Source organism: Taudactylus pleione, unplaced genomic scaffold, assembly GCF_031769625.1.
Source record: "Taudactylus pleione unplaced genomic scaffold, aTauple2 ptg000959l, whole genome shotgun sequence".
In the NCBI taxonomy this organism is placed as follows: domain Eukaryota; kingdom Metazoa; phylum Chordata; class Amphibia; order Anura; family Myobatrachidae; genus Taudactylus; species Taudactylus pleione.
Window position 1 is genome coordinate 5,348,560 of NW_028285360.1, and position 21,134 is coordinate 5,369,693.

Here is a 21,134-nt window from a genome sequence, read left to right on the forward strand (position 1 = left end):
TGGGTGGAATCATCTTAATATTAATAAGTTTTATTCTGTTGGTGGGAATAAAATGATGGTTGAATGGGCGTGTATGTTGTTATTCACTTTTATTTGCTGAATAAAAATGTACCTAAATGTATGCTCTCTGTACTGATATTTGTCTGTATATACTTCATGATGATTAAAGCATGCTGTGTTTGCTATCCTGGTATTTATCTATGTATATTCTATGTATATTTAATGTTGATGTTGGTGTACCTGTATGTTTGATTCAGTCAGTGGTGCTTTATGGTATTATTAATAGTATAACTCAGTGGTTCTCAAACTTTCTTGAATCACGGAACCCTCTTTGGTAACCACTGGTATAACTCATAAATTACACTTCCATACTTACCATAAAGGAAATCACAAAGATCTTCAGATCTTTGGATTAGAAAAAATGAAACTTGGAATTCGAGGAGGGGACTTGACACGGGAATTAATGAAACGAGAATGAATGGACATTTAAACTAGGTACTCTTACTCCCAAAGGAATAAATGAGTACATCAATTACAGCGTGTTTTTATAGACACACTCCACAACAAGTCTATTCCTTTTTTACACGACTGCGGTTTTTGCTCTCGAACTATTGCAAGAAACTGTACATTTGTTATGAGTATATATAACCCCCCGTTCTTAAACCCTAGACTGCTATTTCTGTTCCCATATTGTAAATACATATAAAACACACAATGAGATGGGTATCTCAAGATAGGATTTACTCCCAATGTTACCTATACATAACTTTCTTAAATACTGTAGGTTTAGTTTACATTCTACGTACACTCTAATTTCTGTATGTACATTCTGTGTGCACGGTTTCATTCATTTATTTGTCTGATAATTGTTTTCAATTTTACTCACATTTGGGCTGTAATAATTGCACATTTGTGCAACACTGATCATGATTCTACATCACTTGATATATTTAGTCTAGCCGTCGTATGAGAGGATCAATGCGATCCCTACTTACGATGACCATTTTAATATCCATTTAGAGAATGATTTTTTACCACTGGTTTATTTTTTCACAACACTCTGTATATGTTTTTCACAAGGCACTGGTTTTTCACCCTTTCACTACTAGTCACATAATATGGCAACATATGTGCAGATATATTTATTTTATTTTTTCTTCACTTAACACAAAAGATATTCCATAATTTTTACAATATTAATTTTTTAGAAGCTCGCATCCCCTTTCTAATGGGATTCCTTAGGGAAGAGACTCTTTATGGGTATTGCACAGTTATTTTAGGTGAACACTCATAACAATAAGGACTGAATAGCAGGTCCTTTTATCCCAGGTTTAATTGGGGTTTAGTGATTTTCCTTGTACTGGTCAGGTTTTCATGATTTCCTCTGTCTGCTAAGTGGACCTCTTCACTCAAATCTCAAGTATTCTTCTCCATTCCTCTTAAAGAACACATGTGTGATATATCTTGAACATAACATGGTATTTGGTATCATACTGTGTATTATATCTGGCTCTAATGGGCTGACCACTTATATGTAACTTGTTTTACTTTAGTTGTTCTGGCTGGCGTCGGTGGCTATTATTTGCAGATAAAATAATCAGACCAACCCGACTCTATGCTTTCTACTTAGCATATTTGGCCTCTAGTTTATGTTGCCATGCAATGACAAGCTTTAGAGGCGGGACTCACTTTTCATAGAGTCTCACTCTGTCCAGTGGTGTCAGATGACATGCCCCTTTGAATATTCATGAGGAGGAGGCAATTTAGCTTAAAAGCACCACCCATACATGACGCTGCAATGGAGAGGTGAACAAGCCACCTACTAGGCGAAACGCGTGTCCTGCACACTGACGGAGGTCTGGTCAGTGCACGGACCGGACACCGAACTTGGTGACCCCGCCACGTATGTATACCAGCTGCCTGACCGCAGTATCAGTGCAGCTGCCGAGTGCCACATTCTGTGTGGGAGACACCTTGTGCTGTCACAGCGCTCTATATACATATAATTTTCTGCAGTTTGATCTGCTCTGTGTTTTAACGCTTGACCCCATAACTATGTGGAGGTATCGTGTGGATTTATTACCCTGCCTATTGCTGCTGTTTACTTATTTTGCTTTGTCAGTGCAGCTGCTGAGTGCCACATCTTGTATGGGAAACACTTTGTGCTACTACAGTGCTATATACATTTTCTCTGCAATTTGATCTGCTCTGTGTTTAAACAATTGACCCCATAATTAGGAGGAGGTAACATGTGGATTCATTACCCTGCCTACTGCTGTTTCTTATCTATTTTGCCTTGTTGCTTGGAGTAATACGCTGATTTCTATGTCAATTTATGCAAGCAGATATTCCGCTGGCAAGGCTCGATGCCCCATGGCCTGTATACACTATAAGTAACACTGCTATACGAGAGACTATGACACCTGTGCTCATATCACAGGTGTTACTGGTGTCATCCTTCCCAGGAAACTGATCTTACCTGGGATTAGTGAGGTAATCTGTTGTCTAGTGATATGGCAGGAGCTGGTCTTGAGAAAAGTCCGTGTATGGACTGAAACGTCAACCAAAGGCTATCGCTATCTACATGGATGTTACAATAAAATGATGAGTATATTTTCAAAATTTTTAAAGAGCCTGGGGAGTGCACTTTTTTTCTGAATATTATGGCTTTTCCCCTTGGACTGGCTTAAGTATTTGCACCCCAGCTGATGCATTTTCTATAAAGTGAGTGCTACTCTATTTTTATATATACAGTATATATATATGAAAAAAGAAGCATCTCAATATACAGCATACAGATGTTTGGGGTTAATGTGATATCAACACTACATGGTTCTGTCTGACATAATTGGTGATGTCACAGACAGACACAATATTTGCTGCAATACACAGAAATTATAATTTGTATATCTATGAACTGCACAAATATCAGATTATCCATATGTGATATCTTGAATATAATATTACTTACCTGTGACACAATTAAAGTACGCTTGTGCAATATTATTTTTGAACTCTGCATAATTTATTTAAATAAAGCAGATTCCTCATTTGAGATAGTCCTACAATTACTATTGCTGTTGTATACCAGGGCATCCTGAATATATTACCTACAACCATACCATACTGGATATGCTCAATCTCGCCTGATCTTGGAAACTATACAGTGTTGTGCCTGGTCAGTACTTGGATGGGTGACCACCTGGGAATACCAGGTGCTGTAGGTTTAAACACGTAAGAATTGTATTGGTACAAAGTTGTTACTAAGCCTAGTATTCACATGCTAACAATTCAAAATCTGTTAAATTTAGGGTCACTGCAGGTATCCTTTTCCTGCACATTTTTTCATATGGTACAAACATGATATTTTAAAATATCTCATTATAAATGCGCAGGAAATACCCGGAACAATTTTAAATATTTCGCCACATCCATGCATTCTGGTTTAGCAAGGGGATCTGTAGAATTTCAATTATTTTCATTAAAAGTTTTATATTTTATGTATATTTTGATCTAAGAGTGCCCCAGCAACAGCCATTCTTGTTTTCTTTTTCCTTGGTATAATTATGAAGTGCCCCAGCTTGTTTTTTGAGGGCCTCATCTGTTGCTGCCTTTCTTTACTTGTTTTCCCAGCCTGATAATTTCTTTAATGTAACACCATTTAGTTATTGGCTTATATAGGAAAAATATATAAATATTGATTTGACTCCTTCCGTAATTGCACATGGAGATAAACTAACGCAATCTCAAATTTACAACTCACTTCAGCCAAACCAAAGCTACATTTCTAAATTTAGAAATATACATCAAAGATGGAACAGTACACACCATAAATTTTGGGAAATAGGATATATTAGCTGCATCATTTTGTAGTGGAAACTCATAGAAATAACCTGCATTTTGTTTCATCTCAAGTTATCAAGTTAAAGTCGAGCAATAACAAAAACAAAATGTATTAGCATCATCAATGCAAGAGATAGGTGTGGCACCACACACGTGACGTGTAAGAGGTGGGAGGAGAAGTGCTTTGGGCCCGCATTCACTTGATTAGGATAGGCTACATAGCAGAGGGCACACAGTGACATTGGTGGGATAGGTGTGGCACCATGCACATGTCTGGTAAGGGGTGGTGGGAGAGGGGCTTTGTGCCTGTGTTAACATGACTAGAATAGGCTACATAGCAGTCTGTGCACAGGGCCACACAGTGACATTGGTGTGAGTGGTGGATGTATAGGATAGGCTACATAGCAGTCTGTGCACAGGGCACACAGTGACATTGGTGTGAGTGGTCGGTGATTAGGGTAGGCTACATAGTAGTCTGTGCACAGGGCACACAGTGACATTGGTGTGAGTGGTGGATGAATAGGATAGGCTGCATAGCAGTCTGTGCACAGGGCACACAGTGACATTGGTGTGAGGGTGGTGATTAGGATAAGCTACATAGCAGTCTGCACAGGGCACACAGTGACATTGGTGTGAGTGGTCAGTGATTAGGATAGGCTACATTGAAGTCTGCACAGGGCACACAGTGACAATGGTGTGAGTGGTGGGTGAATAGGATAGGCTACATAGCAGTCTGTGCACAGGGCACACAGTGACATTGGTGTGAGTGGTGGATGAATGGGATAGGCTACATAGCAGTCTGTGCACAGGGCACACAGTGACATTGGTGTGAGTGGTGGGTGAATAGGATAGGTTACATAGCAGTCTGTGCACCGGGCACACAGTGACATTGGTGTGAGTGGTCGGTGATTAGGATAAGATACATAGCAGTCTGTGCATAGGGCACACAGTGACATTGGTGTGAGTGGTCGGTGATTAGGATAGGCTACATAGCAGTCTGTGCACAGGGCACACAGTGACATTGGAGTGAGTGGTCAGTGATTAGGATAGGCTACATAGCAGTCTGCACAGGGCACACAGTGATATTGGTGAGATAGGTGTGGCACCATGCGCACGTCTGGTAAGGGGTGGTGGGAGAGGGGCTTTGTGCCTGTGTTAACATGACTAGGATAGGCTACATAGCAGTCTGTGCACAGAGCGCACAGTGACATTGGTTCTGAGTGGTGGGTGAAGGCGCTGCTGCCTCCAGTCTGTATAGCGGTACTGGTACCATGGCCACTCCCACAACAGGGACCCTATGCAAAGCAATACAACTAGAACATCTCAAATATAAAAATGTTGGCAGACGCGACTTCGTTGTTGGTGAAGCTACAGGCAACAGCTAGTATTCAAATAAATCAAATATTCAGATAAGCATGACCCAATAGACATGGGGTGGGCTATAAATGTCCCTCTAACTGTTGTTGAACTACATATCCCAGCATGCCTTGCAACAGTTTTAACTTGGTCACAAAGCAAAACTGTGGCAGGGCATGCTGGGATATGTAGTTCTACAACAGATGGGGGGCTGCTTATTGCCCACCCCTACAATAAACACACAATAAGAACACAAATAGAAGGACATTGATCCATATTTATATCATCCCGTCAGTATACCCCCTTTACCTAGTTTACAAACATATAAGATGCACTAAGTACCACTATTGCCATATCTACATGTTACTATCACTCAAATGATGGGCCCCATTTATGAATTAACCTAAATACAAGCAGCATTATTCATTTAGTATAACAGTGATACAAACGAAAATGCCAGTGGTATTTATCAATACTGTCGAAGCTGAATAATTGAGTAAGACAAGTTCAGTTTAAAATTCAATCGCAGCGACGCCATCTTGCGACTGGCCGCAAGACTCCATTTTTGAAATGCTATCGCAAGACGCCATTTTGCGAATGGCCGCCTAAGCGCCATTTTAGATAAACTCACATTTTAGTACATGTGGCGATAATACCATTAGCATCATGCAAAGGCATCTGTAACCATTATCATATGAAGCAAGTGGCCAGGTGACAACTGGCTTGGGTAGATAAGTTTCCTGCATAGTGTTTTTTCACTACGGGTGGTCTGGCTAGAATAAATAACCAAGCTTCCTGCAATGACACAGGAAAGGTGGGAGGGCCTGCTGACAGGACATGTAGAACTATCTAACCCAGCATGCCACACTGCTAAAATGTTCACTCAGTTAGAGACAAATGCATTTTCATACACACATTAGTTGTTCTGATGCATACTCTTTCCACAGTTTCCCGGTGCTATCGGTGAGGAGATCGCATTATGCATTCTCGAGTTATGGACCGCAGAACCTACAAGCAACCAAAATGTATATTTTAGATTTAACTGTTAAGATGCTGAAGAAGGCGTGAGGAGGAAGACCCCTAGCTGTTAGAGGCAGGGAAAGTCTGTTTAAACCAGCCTGTTAGAGGCACTGTAACAGATGCTTCACCTCTGAGAACCAATGACATCAGCAACAGACATACCTTTTGTCTTGTTTATACTGGGGGGGTATAAGTACGGATGCACGGACACTATTTGGGAGTCTTTGTGCTGAATGACGAGGGGTCTCTTGCTGAAGCCTATCTCTGGGTCCAGAAGCGCCTGCATACGTATACTGTACTTGTGGTCTGTATGATTTACTTTTGCGCCTAAATTGTGTCTTGATCAATTGCGTGTAACTGTCTGAACTTTTACCTGAATATCACTTGTGCTTTGGAACCACAGGTTCTATGTCTAAGTCTTTATTTATGGTGTGACTGCGTACGCAAATTAGCGTCATCCTTAGAGGTTTATAGGAAGGATTTTAGAAGGTACAGGCAGGGGTACATAGAGGTTCATTTCTAATATTGTTAGTTGGGGGCTCGTGAAGAAGTCACTTACCTGCTCACACGGTACATACGGTCATCGATATTTCAGCAAAGGGTGGCGTGGCCACATGCAGGGTTTGCCTGCAACCGCTTTGTGCTGAAAGATCGCTATCCATCTCCGTGTGAATTAAGGAAGCTGACTAGAATCCAGGGACAAGAGAGGAAAATGTTTGTTTTCCTCTGTTGATAGAACCTTGTGTTTAGAGGGGTGCCGCAGTATTGCGTACGCGGCTAAAACGCATTTTTGCGTACTTAGTTAAAAAGTCATTATACGGTTGTGTGGTAGTCGCATAATTGTGTATGCGGCCGTTCGCACAATAGCGTATACGCACTTCCGGTTCTGCTGCCACGTGTTTGAACAAAGCCATTGAGGTTTACATTTTTATTTCTATTACCAATATTTGGGTTAAACGTGTATTTTTCTGCGCAGGAAAAAGTGTGTAACAGTGAGTGTATTGTTGGTAGGGGTAATTTATTCCCTAAAGTTAAGGGTATCGTATGATCCTTAAGGGCTAGGTGCAAGGGTTAGCCTAGTCGCACGGTAAGCAGCTTACCGTTCTAAACACAGTAGCAGGTGTACATGTTGTCTTTGTTGTATAGAGGTGCGTGAGAGTGACCGACATATAAACTCTCATAGGTCTGGAAGTTACCTTACTAAAGCTTATCCGGGTGTGGAAGTGGCCTGCTTCAAATCTTATCCAGGTGTGGAAGTTGCCTTACTAAATCTTATCCAGGTGTGTAAGTTGCCTTACTAAATCTTATCCAGGTGTGTGGGCGCCGCCGACTTAAATCGTCCACAGGTAAGTGAAAGTGTCTTGATTGTCTTTCACCGGTTTAAATTTTTATTGAAAAGCGTAGGAGTTGTCTCAGAATGGGAGCCACGCAAACAGTAGAGATGTTAAGCAATGATGTGCTGCCAATGGAGGCGCCGATCGGATCGGCCCGTCGTATCATGCATACCATGTACGGTACTTATGCAATAAGGTATTGTGATATATGGTTTAATATGATGAGGAAGAGTGTTAGACGTTTTGACAAAAATGTGTTAGATAATGTCCAGGATCACATCAGTATGGTGCGATCCCGAGAGAAAAAGATTAAGTATTTTGAATGTTTAAAACTATGGCAGCATGAAGGGGATGCTTGGCTTAAAAATGTGCAAACGACGCAAACTAGCGTTGCGAACGCATTGCCAGAAAATACATCCACGACGCTGAATTGCAATACGGGCGAGCAGCAAATTGGCGCACATGTGCGGCAATGTAGCGTCATGGAGAGTATTGCCAGCAGTTCACGCTCACCTCCCCCACCTTATGTGGACGGAGGTGCAAGTACAGTTACCAAAAATACCAACAAAAATGTAACAAGTAATTTGTACCCCCTCTTAAGTAACCATAAAGAAAATGTTTGACGTAGATGATGAGCCTATTGTAATGTCTGCCATTTCCAAAACTGTGGAAATGATAGATGCTGCATCACCACAATCACGGGTGGTGCCGCCATCTCCATCGGTAACAGCAGGGGAAGTGTTAATACACTCTGCACCCATTGAGGAAGTTGTTAATACCATACGTAGCAGCAGCAGATTAAACCCCCAGCCAGGTAACCAGGTCAGAGGTAGCAATGCTGCCAGTCTGCATCCCATTCGGACAATAACTGTTCCGAATGGAAATGTGGATGCAAACGGTGTAGTGCCCACTAGGGAAGTAGTAATGCATTGTCCATGGACAAGGGCAGAACTAAATTCCATCATAAATGATTTCCTTGATCCAAAAAAGGAATTAGCCAAATCTCAAAGATTTTTGAGAAATTTGGGTAGTTCTCATGAGCCCACTAATAAAGATTGGCGTGTAGTGTTAAGGGCCTGTCTACCACGCAATACCGACGTGACAAAATTTATCACGGATTGTGTATTGGATGGCGACGTTCCCTTAACAGACCAAGTAAACCAAGGTAACATTTCCCACATTGTGACTCAATTGGGTATATATTTTCCGGTAGTAGTTAACTGGAACAAAATCTTCACAATCAAACAAAAGGAGAGTGAAACTGCAGAAGACTATTGCGATCGGGCTCGGCAGGCTATCACCCAGTACACTGGAATCGAAGATATTAAAGATGGAATTCACCACAGGGGAATGATAGTCACAATATTAATGGACGGTTTAAAAGAGAATTTAAAAACTCGGGTTCAGACCTCACAGCCTGGCTGGAGGGGACTTACAATAGATAACCTCATAGAGTCTGCCATAGAACATGACAAAAACATCTCAAAAAAGAGGGAGACCCAGAGCGAAAAATTAATGGCTGTCAGTATACAAGCTCTGGAGGGAATGACGGTAACACCACAGCCAACAGACACGCTTGCACTTGCACACACACTCATGTCAGAACAAGTTGCTCTCACTAACCCCACTCAACAACAAACACAACTCTATCCTACTAACCCAATGCAACCACAGGTCCCAGGATATCCACCTACTTCTTATCCCCCACAATACCCTTACCCTCCCTATCCTTACCCATATCCACCACCTTTACCCTTTGCTCAAACTTCACAACAACACATGCTTTCACCTGAATCACGGACATGTTTTAATTGCAAACAAACAGGACACTTAAGTAGAAACTGCACAGTAAAAAGAGTATGGACCCCACATCAAGGAAAATCTGGACACCCCCATAAGGGATATGCACAGAGACCAGCAAATGCTCAGCAAGCACCAGCTTCAATTGTAGCCGTAAATGCTTTATTGGAGAATGGTAGCCAACGATAGGGGTCAGGTCATACCTGTAGTCTACAGATAGAAAGGTTAACGGGAAGTACTAGGGAAGAACCGGTCTTGATGGTTGATGTAGCTGGTACTGAATATCCTTTTCTTGTAGACACAGGGGCGACCAAGTCAGTGATGAAATCTCCCGTTAATTTACAGGTGACCAACGAGACAATACCAACAATGGGTGTGACAGGTAGAGTGGAACGTTATCCTTTAACAAAGTCCGCAGAGGTTAGTATTGGGCCGTTGCATACCAGACATTCTTTTCTCCTGGCTGCCGCGGCTCCTACTAACCTGTTGGGCAGAGACTTGTTATGTAAAATGGGATGTGTCACATATTGCACCCCTGATGGTGTATATTTAGATATCCCAGAGAGAATGGTATACGAGGTGCGGGATATGTTAGACACTCCTCAAAGGATAATGTATCACTCTACCGTTTTAAAAGAAAATCCATCACAAGTAGATGAAATGTTGTCCCAAATTCCAGATTCCCTTTGGACAAAAGATGGACAGGACACTGGATTAATGGCAAACGTAAGCCCGGTAATGGTAAACTTAGAAAGTGGTAGGTAAGCTCCAAAAATTCCCCAGTACCCACTAAAACAGGAAGTAGAACTAGGGGTGTTTCCAATAATCGAGCGATTATTGCAACAGGGAATTTTAGTTCGTACAGCTAGTGTAGCCAACAGTCCCATCTTTCCAGTAAAGAAGTGTGGTGGGAGGGGTTATAGGCTGGTGCAAGACCTTAGAGGTGTTAATAAGGTAGTAGAGTGCCAATTCTCTGTAGTGCCGAATCCAGCTGTCATCCTGATGCAGATCCCACCAAATGCACTGTCATTGACCTCTGTTCTGCTTTCTTCTCTGTGCCTCTCCACCCTGACTGTCAGTACCTATTCGCATTCACATACAGAGGTGTGCAATATACATGGACACGATTTCCCCAAGGTTTCATAGACAGCCCCAGTATTTTCTCCCAGGCATTGCATGACTGTTTACAAGCTTTTCAACCTGCCAATGGATCAGTTCTAATTCAATATGTGGACGATTTATTGCTATGTTCTGACTCTTTTATGTCATGTGTGAATGATACTAAACTTTTGTTACTTCATCTCTCGCATACAGGACACAAAGTGGCTAAGGACAAGTTACAGCCGTGCCAGCCCAGAGTAAAATATTTGGGACACTGCCTAACCCAGGGTTTACGACATCTCACAAATGATAGAATCCAGGCCATACAAAACATGACACTGCCGCAGAATCAACAGCAAATTCGTACCTTCTTGGGAATGTGTGGATATTGCCGAACGTGGATCCCAGGTTTTTCTATTTTGGCCTTGCCTTTACAGGAACTAGTCTCTTCCTCAAAGCCCAATCGCGTCACACACACTGAGGAATCAGAACAGGCTTTTCTTAATCTTAAGGATAGTCTGACAAAAGCTCCTGCATTGGGAATACCCGATTATGAAAAACCTTTTGATTTATATTGTATGGAAGCCGATGGTTGTGCTGCAGGTGTCCTTACACAAAAACATGGTGATGCCAGTAGGCCCGTAGCATACTACAGTGCCCAATTGGACACGATAGCAAGATCACTCCCCACCTGTTTGAGAAGTGTAGCAGCTACTGCTTTATTGGTGAGTAAAAGTGAGGACGTAGTATTGGGCCATGATATGATTGTCTACACTCCCCATGCTGTATCTGCTCTGTTGAACTGAAACCAGACACGTCTCCTTGGCTAGGTTCACCAAATGGGAACTAGCCCTAATCGCTCCTGCAATTATTACTGTTAAAAGTTGCAGTACTCTGAATCCAGCAACATACCTACCATATGTACAACATGATGTACAAAGGGTGGAAGGAGAGGAGTTGCTGGCGGGAGGTGAGTTCAGCAGACATGATGACACTCACGATTGTATGATATATCTGAATCAGACCTTTACTGCTAGACCTGACATACATGACACACCTTTAGAGAATGTGGATGTGACTTTCTATACGGATGGGAGTTGTCATAGACAAACAGACACAGGTGAATTATGTACAGGTTATGCTGTTGTAAATGACACAGACATCATGGAAGCTAAACCTCTCGGTCCTCCTTACTCAGCCCAGGTGGCAGAGTTAGTAGCACTGACTAGAGCATGTGAACTGGCAGCAGGCAAATCTGCTAACATTTACACTGACTCGAGGTATGCGTTCGGGGAGGAACCTTAAGTATGTACTAGTGTCACAGACGTATTTTCTAACTGGGTTGAGGCCTACCCAGCGGCCACTAATACTGCTGCATTTACTGCCAAGAAAATAGTTCAGTGCAGGTACGGTATCCCTAGAATCATTGAGAGTGATAGGGGTACCCATTTTACAGGTGATGTTTTTCAAAATATGTGTAAGCTGATGGGTATTAATAGCCGACTTCACACCCCCTACCGACCGCAGGCCAGTACCAAGGTAGAGAGGATGAACGGAACTATTAAAAATAAGCTAAGTAAAATCATGGCAGAGACTGGACTAGGATGGCCAGAAGCGTTACCTTTGGCCCTACATAGCATAAGGACCACTTCTAGGTTTCCTCTGAATCTGTCCCCATTTGAAATACTATTTGGCAGACAACCTCATTTGATTATAAGTGCCCAGGAAGACTTGAAGGGTAACAACGAGGTAACTGTAAAGTATCTTATATCAATGAGTAGGCAGTTAAAGCAACAGCAGCAGAAATTTAAATTGTTGTCTAATGATATGCCTGAAACTAACTGTCATGATGTTGAACCAGGAGAATATGTAATGATCAGAAATTTCTTGCGCTCAGGTTGTTTGACTGATCGGTGGGAAGGTCCATACCAGGTGCTGCTGACGAGTACTACATCTTTGAAGGTGGCCGAGAGAGATACCTGGGTCCATTCCACTCACTGCAAAAAGGTCAATCAACCGGTGGAGAAACAAGGCGGAGACAAGGCTGATAGTGTGGACCTGTCGCTCGCGAACTTGTTCCGGGAGGATTGAAAAGGTTGTAGTGAGATACCTGAACCGAGAGAAATTTTGCAGGACTTGTTGTTAAAATGGCCAGGCCTGCTGTGTTCATTCTCATATTCTCTTTTAGAGTGTTCACCATCCTGGTCAGTTCGGGAATATCCAGTGTCTGTGATGGGGGACCGATTGAGGAAACAGGAGCTGATGGCAGTGCTGATGGAGTGGAGAAAGGAGGAGTGCAATGCCAATCAGGGGAGTGTCTGACCAATCTTAGTACTGTTATTGTTAAGAGAGCTGTCATTCCGGATACTCGGGGAAGGTGTGGAGGTTTATCGTCTGAAGATTCCTGTATTTGTGAGTTTTGTGGGTCCCTAGTTGATGAGAACTGTATCCAACGGTGCCAACCTAAATATAACCCGTACTGGGGAGAGTATCCTTTAGAGGATTATCACAGCATGGTAGGCAAAGTGTTAAATCAAACTGATTGCTGGGTGTGTTCACATGTGCCACAGGGACAGCATAATGTAGAGTTGGTGCCATTTCCGCTGAATATCACGGAAATTTTAGATTTACAAAAAGGGAAAACATTGGATGGAAAATTCCTCTCATCCAAACCACCTCATTTCAAACTCTATCAATTCCAAGTAGATAGATCACTTTTATGTTTGAACATAACCAACCCCAATAAACCCGAAGGTTGGGAAGTGACGGGGAATAATCAGACAATGACCTCACAAAGAGCTGATAATGAGTCCATAAACTATGATCTGTTACACTCAATTAAATCAAGTGGAAAACATTTTAGGTACCGGTATACATTGAGTTCCACCAAAGAAATGATTGGTAAAGTACCAGATGGTTATTGTGCTAAAATAATACAACCCGAAACTTGCATATACCAAATGGAAGAGCCTGAGATAGGATTGTTTGCAAGAGAAATGTGTTTAATGATAATGATGCATACCATTCCTTATGTTCTCCCTGATAATGTATATTTTATATGTGGAAGAAAAGCGTATAAATGGCTCTCCCCGAGTTCCGAAGGTTTGTGTTATCTGGGAAGAGTAGTCCCAGAAGTTATGACCCTCACACATGTTGAAATGTTGGGAATACATAAAAACACACCGTCACCATATCTTCAAACGCAATATGAACACAGAGGCAATAGAAATATGATACCTGGTGATATGCATAAAGCAGCTCAGTTAATCAGTGAGACAACTGGCTTCCAAGTTTTAGTCGCCCTGGATCCCACCAGAATTGCTAGGGGTACATTAAATTTTAGATATATCCAGGAACTTGCTAAATTAATAGATAATATCACCGAGATGTACGATGACACATTCAGGTACACGGGGAGAGAATTGCAAGCGTACAAGAAAGAACTAGTGCAACACAGGCTAGTGTTGAATTATTTAACCGCTGTTACTGGAGGGTATTGCGTAACGTTAGCCTCCCAATTTGGAGTAAAATGTTGCACTTATGTCACCAATGATACCAGCGACCCTAAGGAGGTGATAGACCAGAAGATGGATGAGATTCTGCAGCTAAAGTGGGAATTTCGTAAGAACCATAACACATCAGTGGCTGAAGCAGGGGAAAAGATAGAAGGATGGGTGTCATGGCTGAACCCAGTTAAATGGTTCTCGGATCTAGTGGAATGGGTCCAGGAAGTGATCGCCAGCATAGGCAAATTCTCGATCCTTATACTGATTGTCATCATAATAATTGGCATATGCGTCCGGTGTGTTCCTATTGTGTTGAAGTGTGGAAAATGTAAAACGAAAGAATGAAATTATGATGGTGGTCAGAAATGATAATATGTATACCAAGGTAGATACAGAACTGCATTACAACCCTGAGCTAGGAAGTACCATCATTTAAATGTATAATATTTACACATGCATAGAAGATATTATTGAAATGTTATTTATAGAACACCTCAGATAATGTAAAGTCTCAATTTCCCTTCAAGACTGCTGTTATAAGACTGGTGCATTCCCACACCTGTCACATGATCTCCCAAGATCCGCGGTGTGCGTATAATAGTAGTTTTATGTCCCCACCCAGAGACACATTATTGATGGATTAAGGAACACCTTGTGCCATCCCAGAATAACACTAAATAATATGTAAATGTAAGCCTAAAATAAATTTATATAACAGATTGTGATAGCATGTTGTTTGCTATCAAAGGGTGGACTGTCGAAGCTGAATAATTGAGTAAGACAAGTTCAGTTTAAAATTCAATCGCAGCGACGCCATCTTGCGACTGGCCGCAAGACTCCATTTTTGAAATGCGATCGCAAGACGCCATTTTGCGAATGGCCGCCTAAGCGCCATTTTAGATAAACTCACATTTTAGTACATGTGGCGATAATACCATTAGCATCATGCAAAGGCATCTGTGACCATTATCATATGAAGCAAGTGGCCAGGTGACAACTGGCTTGGGTAGATAAGTTTCCTGCATAGTGTTTGTTCACTACGAGTGGTCTGGCTAGAATAAATAACCAAGCTTCCTGCAATGACACAGGAAAGGTGGGAGGGCCTGCTGACAGGACATGTAGAACTATCTAACCCAGCATGCCACACTGCTAAAATGTTCACTCAGTTAGAGACAAATGCATTTTCATACACACATTAAATGTCTTTATACCAAACCCTGAATACCCACACATTTCATATTCATACATAAGGTTCAATAAGCTTTAAAGTGTATGATTCAAGAAGGTTCAGTTAGTTTAACTGCTAAGAAATAAAGATATTTGTTAACTAAGGAATTATACAAGATAAACACGTCATTCTTGGAGTTGTTCTGATGCATACTCTTTCCACAGTTTACCGGTGCTATCGGTGAGGAGATCGCATTATGCATTCTCGAGTTATGGACCGCAGAACCTACAAGCAACCAAAATGTTTATTTTAGATTCAACTGTTAGGATGCTGAAGAAGGCGTGAGGAGGAAGACCCCTAGCTGTTAGACGCAGGGAAAGTCTGTTTAAACCAGCCTGTTAGATGCACTGTAACAGATGCTTCACCTCTGAGAACCAATGACATCAGCAACAGACATACCTTTTGTCTTGTTTATACTGGGGGGCTATAAGTATGGGTGCACGGACACTATTTGGGAGTCTTTGTGCTGAATGCTGAATGACGAGGGGTCTCTTGCTAAAGCCCATCTCTGGGTCCAGAAGCGCCTGCGTACGTATACTGTACTTGTGGTCTGTATGATTTACTTTTGCGCCTAAATTGTGTCTTGATCAATTGCGTGTAACTGTCTGAACTTTTACCTGAATATCACTTGTGCTTTGGAACCACAGGTTCTATGTCTAAGTCTTTATTTATTGTATGACTGCGTACGCAAATTATCGTCATCCTTAGAGGTTTATAGGAAGGATTTTAGAAGGTACAGGCAGGGGTACATAGAGGTTCATTTCTAATATTGTTAATACTTACCCCTACAACGAGGTGCAGCGAAGTCCTCCTCATCGGCGAGGTCCTCTGCTCGGCTGCTGGCAGCCTAATGCTGCCAACGATGGGCTTCTGTGTAATGCGAATTTGCACAACTCTGTCTGTGCATGTGCATGGCACTGTAACCGACAGTGTCTGGAAGCCGGAGGGGCAACGCTGATTCCCCATTGCCGGCAATGTCCCATTACAGGCCACTACAGGCTATGTAGACTATCTAAAGATAGCGAGAGCGCTGCAGTGACAAACAGCTGTAATCTTAGATTACCACTTTTTGTTGAATACAGAATAAATGACATAACGCCATTAGCGAGCGCTAAAGGGATTATGCTTCGTTGTTAAATGGGGCCCTAATATTCTGGTAAATGAACTTCATTTAGATTGAATAATCATTTAGTAAAAATAATCTGACAGTACCCATTTGGTTAAATATATAGGCCCAAATATAATAGGGTGAGAGTTTAGAAATTGTGAACATCTGGATGAGAGTTTAAATCGTGAGAATTTTTAGAGTCTTAAAACATGTGAGTTAGCATGTTCTCTGTCTCTGTTACATTGGGCGAGTTTAAAAAGCGTGAGAGGTTCCTGCTAAACTCTCTCATTTTCTAAACTCATACCCTATTACATTTCGCCCATAGACTCTTTAGTCACGTCACTCCATTAGATATTAACAATAGAGTTATCATTATTATCTCTGAGGATATTTCATATACACAAATAGTGTTCAAAATTATGCCATATCTATTGTCGTTGACAATGATTACATATCCCATTTCCTAGGAAGTAACAAAATTAATATTTCACCATTTCCCTAAATCATTGTAACAATATTGGGCCTGATTCAGACCCACTCGCGAGCGGCTGTCCGCTCGCAAGTGGGTCGATGTTATGGACTGAGCATGCGCACGACGGAGGGAGCTCCGTCGTGCGCATGCGCCAGACGCGACGAGCGAAGGAAAGTCCTTCGCTCGTTGTGTCCGATCAAAGGGGGCGTGCTGTCAATGTTGATTGACAGCACGCCCCCTTTGGTGGGCGTGCCGGGGGCGTGCCTCCCTGACGGGGGCGTTCCCACGGGAACGCCTCCCGTCAGAAGCCGGCCCACTGACATCACTAGTGATGTCAGTGGGAGTGATTTTGGCTCTGATAGAGCCAAAATCACTCCGGAGCTTGCGGTTGAAAACCTCAACCGCAGGCTCCGGCTCGCAAATTCGATGGTCTCGACCATCACAATGCACGCTCGTATAGCCTGTGGGTGGTGACCCACAGCTATACGAGCGTCCAGGAGGACGCTCCATGAAAATGGAGCCCGGCCCTCATTCAGAGCGTGCGCTCTGCTCAGAGCGTACGGCTCTGAATGAGGGCCATTGTCATTTATGAGTTATACCAGTGGTTACCAAAGAGGGTTCAGTGATTCAAGAAAGTTTGAGAACCACCGAGTTATACTACTAATAATACCATACTGTACCACTGACTGAATCAAACATACAGGTACAACAACATCAACATGAAATATACATAGATAATTACCAGGATAGCAAACACAGATTTCATTATGATTACATTAATCATCATGAAATATATACAGACAAATACCAGTATAGAGAGCATACATTTAAAGGGGGTATCCACTAGACGATAAAGTTAAATGATAACGATAAAATCGTTCGATAATCGTTTGACAATCGTTTGAAAATTTGGTCTTTTAGACATCTATCATCGTTCAAACATGCTGGTCAACCTGACGATATTGTCAGGTTCAGCATGTTTGCAAATGATTGATTGCCTGCACTGAACGACATATCGTTCAGTGTGGGTACCCTGCAGTGTAGTGAACGACTGAACGATATCATTATCGTTCAGTCTTTTCACTGTCGGGTAGTGGATACCCGCCTTTAGGTCCAATTTTATCCAGCAAATAAAAGTGAATAACAACATACATGCCCATTCACCCATCATTTTATTCCCACCAACAGAATAAAACTTATTAATATTAAGATGATTCCACCCACACACTCAGTAACTTCCTTGAAGAAGACGGAACGCCGAAACACATTGGAACAGATACATGATCAACATTAAACATCAGGAGCAACAGTGCATCAATTACAAGTGCCACCTCTTTCTGTTGTCCACTAATGTCATTTGGCCCGTGACCGAGAGGAAACAAGACAGCACAGATACAGTAGAAGCTGAAGGCACTACAGCATTAGCCGGCCAGCGCCGCTGCACACCTGTGTCGCGCACCATGTGACCAGAAAGTAAATGCACAGTGATGAGAGCGGCCAAAAGAACTGCTTACAGAGCAGCAACCACTGTGCACTAGTGGTTACAGATAGTAACTGAACCAAACCGCTTTATAACTATATCCTGAGCAGGAGGAAGGTGGGCAGTACAGCGGATAATGGATCTGGTCCGTTGGTAATTCCCACCCCTCTGTCCCAAGACATCTTCTACTAGCACACAGCACATCTCGCAGTCCAGCAATCCCCAAACCAAGGACTGTCTGCAATATACTATCCAACCACAGTGCATATCAAGATGAGTCCCTGGTACCAGAAAACATGAGTAAAAAACTAAGGAGGTAAGATTTGAGACCACCCTGTGAGAGAGACAAAGGGCCTGATTCAGAGCCGCTCGCACAATGTGTATGCAAATTGCGTAGGCAGTGCCGTCAAACAGCAATGCATTAGCACGCCCAGTATTTCTTAGAAAGCGATCACATAGTGTACGCTAACACCCACCAGTCTGTTTTAAGATGCCCACTTGGGCACATCATGTCCAGGAAGTGTATGCAACCATCGAGTAACATCGGATGCTATCGCAGCGCTTGAGGTTGACCATACCCTGCCAAAAGCACTGCAGTGTAAAAACAAGCCAGGTGACATGTACTATGATGCTGTCTTATAATTAAGCACACCTCTAAAACGCCATTGAGATGCTCAGGCACACCTGCGTTTGCACCTCCACTGCCCCGTTTTTAATGGCCAGCCCCTGTCACCACCTACAAACGGCTTCCCCTGTCACTCACTCTGCTGGGCTGTCTATGCGCAGCGAGCAAATGCATTGTGAACGTTCGCTAAGGTATGCACATGCGCACAATGCATACCATCGGCAGCAGCAAGAGTATGCAACTTAGCGAGCGGGTCTGAATCAGGCCCAAAATCCTATCTGGACAGAAGACACTTTCAAAATTAGCCACCTTAAGGGAACATATGCCAAGGCCACCAGTAAGGAGGGTACTCCCTCAAAGAGTCACCCACACCCTAACAACAACTCTCACCCCAATAATACACTGATGGCAACAACAGCTTTACATTGATCAAATTTAAAATAAGTTTTATAAGCACTGTATTTCAGCATATAAAGTATCTTCTGAAAAAAACGGGAGTGCTTTAACCCAGATAGTAGAGATAGTGGGTGACAGGGAGAGGTAGTGGGTGATGAGGAAAGGCAGGGGGTGATACTGGCGAGAGGCAGTGGGTGACGGGGAGAGGCAGAAGGTGACGGGGAGAGGCAGAAGGTGACGGGGAGAGGCAGAAGGTGACAGGCAGTGGGAAACTGCATTATTAAGAAAAAAAATAGTAACAGAGCAAAAAGAAATGTAACCTTACTTCACAATCACTTGACTCCAATCGGTCTGTTAAAGAGCAGTGAGAGAAAGTCCTCAGCGTGCAGTAATACCTATAATGCACAAAATAATATGTTTATTATAGGTAGAGGGTGTTGGGAAGAGGCAGTGGGCGATGAGCAAAGGGTGACATTGAGGAGAGGCAGTGAGTAACAGTGAGAGGAAAAGGTGACACTGAGTGGTAGAGAGTAACATGGAAAGGGCGACAGCAGAGAGATGTGACGGGAAAAGGGGAGAGGGTGATGGCCGGGAAAAGGCAGCAGGTGACAGACAGTGGGAAACTGCATTAATAAGAAAAAAAATAGTAACAACAAAAAAGAAATTTAAAGCTACACACTAGACAATGTGTGTACCAAGTGACGGCACATGTGACAGCACAATCAGGTGTACGACCACCCAATATACTGTATTGTACCCCCGCCGCATTCAGAGGCATGATGTTGGCAACCGGATCTTTAGATTTGACTGCACTGCAGGGAGATGTGAAGATGCGATGAATGACGCACAGGAGTGTGCAGTATGATGTGGACTATTGTCGTTCTGATTCCCCTCAAAATGACAAGTCATCCAATATATCATCTAGTGCACAGGTTCAAACTCGGTCCTCAGGACCCCAAACAGTGCATGTTTTCCATGTCTCCTCACTGAATCACATAGGAAACTGCTGTGGTTGCTGCTCAGTAGCCACGAGCAGTCTCCCACTGCAGCTCAGCACACGCTGTGTGCTGGGCTGCTGTGAGGGAGAGGAAGGGCGGCGCCGGACCCGGGCCCCTCAGGAAACACGGGCCTGGGTATTCTGTACCCCACTCCCCCCCTCTCGGTGCCCCTGGTTGGGATTCCAGCGTTGGCTTTCTGACCACCGGAATCCCCTCTATCGGGAATATGACCGCATCCCTAATAATTAATATATTTAATATTTTAAATGAAATATACACTGTATATTCCATTTAAAATATTAAATATATTATTTATTATATTAATACACATATACATACCCTGCCCCACCCTCTGCCATTATCTTTAATCCAAAATAATTTTACTTCATCAAATATTGCCTTATTAAATAGATATTTTAAAAACATTTAAAATAAAACACTTACCTTATTTCAGCATCTATTTGCTTCTTCTGTCTTCTCCACTCCTTTTTAGTTTCATGATGCTCCTCTTCGGCTGGACACCATTTCATTCTACTCCTGACCTGTTATGAGAGGGAAGGGGAAGAAATGGAGCAGAGGGGAGAGAGTGAGGGCGGTACTGGAGACTGCCTTGATTCAGTTTGATAGGCAGGTCAGGTGGGGAAGAGACCCGGCAGGGAAACGAGCAGCTATGCTGCTGGTGAAGAGCCGCTCAGCCTGCTGCCTGGCTGTCATTCAATTTGACAGCACAGAATCAGCAGGAGGTCAGGCATATAGTGCAAAGGGGAGGAAGGTGGTGCCGCTCCTGTGTTGGTGAGGAGCTGTTCCGCCAGGCAGGCTCAGCCCGCTGCGTGGCTGTCATATAACAGGGGAGGATCGGATGCGGTG

At 42.9% G+C, this 21,134-nt stretch overlaps 1 pseudogene; it reads left to right on the forward strand.

Annotated features, from left to right (window-relative positions):
• The first annotated feature begins 3,108 nt into the window (after positions 1-3,108).
• LOC148473195 (5S ribosomal RNA) lies at positions 3,109-3,227 on the forward strand (annotated as a pseudogene).
• Positions 3,228-21,134: the final 17,907 nt, after the last annotated feature.